Raw genomic sequence first — 2,608 nt, 5'->3', positions numbered from 1 at the left:
TGAGTAAATGTAACTATTGTAGAACATTATTGTTGTTATAAGAAGCAAATTAACCCTCAGTCACATTCAGTTTATCAAAGCAAACAGCAGACACCTTGAGATTACTCCAAAAAAAACTTTCAACAGCCACAAAAACCCATCACAGCCAACGCCGTACGATGAAAACTGAACTGAAAATGATAAACCATAACCATGACAACGCTCCCAGGACCACCCAAACCAAGCACGTATCCCAGGGTTTTATTGTATCGTTTTATTGATCCCAGCAGAGGAATTCCTTTCGGAGCCCCGGAAGTGTCCAGGTCAGGGTCAGGGCCAGAGCGGGGGCAGATGCTCGTCGACACGGGGCATCAGAGCAGGAGTCCAGGGGAGTTATGGCCCACCTGACCCCCGGGTTAGACATTTCCAGACCAGGGACCCACTCAACTGTCGCCGACCACAAACAAGTGGAGCTTTATGGCCTGTTTTGTCACATTTGGTTTATTTATGTTTCCTTTTTATCTGTGAATATCTTACTTTTCTGCAGTGTTGTTTGTGTAAAGAAGTGGACTGAGTGAGTGCGACGTTAGCCACAGCGTTCGGCTCCAGTCAAATGAAGCTCATCGAGGCTAGAGCGGTTATAGCGGCGAATTTGGAGCCGAGTTCTATAATTGGAATAGCGATTGCAAGTATCATAGCAACCAAAGAGCCAATCTGGAGCGAGGCTGTTGAAGGTAACGCCCATTTCTTGCTTAGTAACGCTGTCAATCAAACCTGTTACTAACGCTAGTGGGAGCGACCACTGAAAAAAAAAAGGCAGTTGATTTGTCTGTTATTAATGTTCATATCTTCAGTTACGGACAAAATAGCGAAATTAAAACACCAGGATCGTGTAGAGCGGGTAAATACGAACATTTAAGACCAAAATGATGAGTCTGACAGCAGCAGTTACAGAGAGAGGGGAGAGTTTTTGGTTTTTTTTATGTAAAGTGAATTGAAGCCAGAATCGTTGCAGCCGGAAGTGCGCCCACGCCCATGAGCAGGTTAGCTATGTCCGTTTGCATATACCAGACATGGGCAAACTACGGCCCGGGGGCTACACACGGCCCTTCGTCTTATTAATCCGGCCCGTCGATTGTAACCAAATTATTTTAAAACAGATAACAGTAATCCTTGTTCAAAGTTTTTCCTGCTGTGCTTATTTAACTGAAACTGAGATTTTAACAGAACAAATCTCTAATGTAATATAAATATATGTATAAATCCTGGCCCGGGCCCTTCTGTCAAATTTTAGAACCCACTGGCTCGTGTGTCAAAAAGTTTGCAGTACTACTATTATTAATTGAAGGCCCTATAAACAATTTCTTTTTTCTTGTCCATCTATCTTGTCCAGGTAGTGCGCGGTTAGCATGGCTGTTGTTGTTAGCTTTATCGTGGTGGCAAAACTCCACTCTGGTCTTTGAAAGTTGCGGTAAAGAGCCGATAAACGTACCGTAGTTTGCAGTAGAGCCAGTGGCACCTTGTATTTCCAGAGATCTCCCGTCCAAACACTAAAAAGGCGAGATCGGGGATTGCGGAAGTGATACGGAAGTGTGAGCTAAGGTTTTTTTTTAGTTTTGATGTTCATCTTGTAGTACAACAGTCATTTGAAGAGGTCGTCAATGGAAGTTTCAGGACAGTAATGGATGGTCCTACATTTCCCCGTAAACAACTGTTACACAAAGATTAGCCTGGACGAGATTAGCATATCCATGACTCTCAAATGTGTATTCAGAGTTGAGACTTGAAACAACACGCAGAGGCACGACGGTGGAACAAATACTGCATTTTGGTACTTAAGTAAAAGTACTGATACCAGAGGGAAGAAATACTCATGTAAAAGTTAAAGTATCACATGAAAAAATGTACTTAAAGAGTAAAAGTAAAAGTATTTCACACAGATTTTGAGGTCTTATAAGGATTTAAATGTAGTGTAGTTTTGTTCAACAGAAATAAATGAATCTATAGTTGTTTTTTTTTATCTGTTTTATTTGCTCAAACTACGAACGAGTTAAAAATAAACCCTCAGACAATTCAACAGGTTAAACTATCATAAAAAAATACTTAGTCCTGCTCTCAAAAATATCTGCTTTAAACTTACTAAAGTAAAGTACAGATACCAACAATTTTTACTTTCTACTTTTACTTTACTACATTCCCCCCCTGTAGAAACACACTTAGTCCATTTTAAGTTTTGCAAAGTCTATTTTCAGTTGATGACAGTTTGAATCCCACCCGATCTGTTAAGTTTATTGTGTTATATTTAATTTTGCAGTATTTTGTCCAAGTTTTCCTGCAAAAACACCAGGTCCCACCGAGATTTGAACTCGGATCGCTGGATTCAGAGTCCAGAGTGCTAACCATTACACCATGGAACCAGCTGAAAGACGAGAGGCTCAGCGGCTGCAGGACAGACGAGTCCCAGGACAGACCGGAGCATGTGTCTGCAAACTACACTCTTACATAAGTACTTCTGCTGCAACATGTGCACATACTAACCTGTGTATTTCCAAAGTGAAGTGTTATGGATGTGTTTTAATTTGAAAATATGTGTTATATTAGTTTTATTTCCTTGTGTGTGTGATTATAG

General features: G+C 40.8%; 1 non-coding gene across 1 annotated transcript; it reads right to left on the bottom strand.

The window, feature by feature from the left end:
- Nucleotides 1-2,324: 2,324 nt before the first annotated feature.
- Nucleotides 2,325-2,396, bottom strand: trnaq-cug (transfer RNA glutamine (anticodon CUG)). Its single transcript has one exon. It is a non-coding gene; the product is annotated as a tRNA-Gln (tRNA).
- Between the last annotated feature and the right edge of the window lie 212 nt (nt 2,397-2,608).

The sequence above is a fragment of the Periophthalmus magnuspinnatus genome, chromosome 14 (genome assembly GCF_009829125.3).
Source record: "Periophthalmus magnuspinnatus isolate fPerMag1 chromosome 14, fPerMag1.2.pri, whole genome shotgun sequence".
Taxonomy (NCBI): domain Eukaryota; kingdom Metazoa; phylum Chordata; class Actinopteri; order Gobiiformes; family Gobiidae; genus Periophthalmus; species Periophthalmus magnuspinnatus.
Note: the sequence above shows the minus strand (reverse complement) of the source record. Positions and strands in the feature narration are given on the sequence as shown.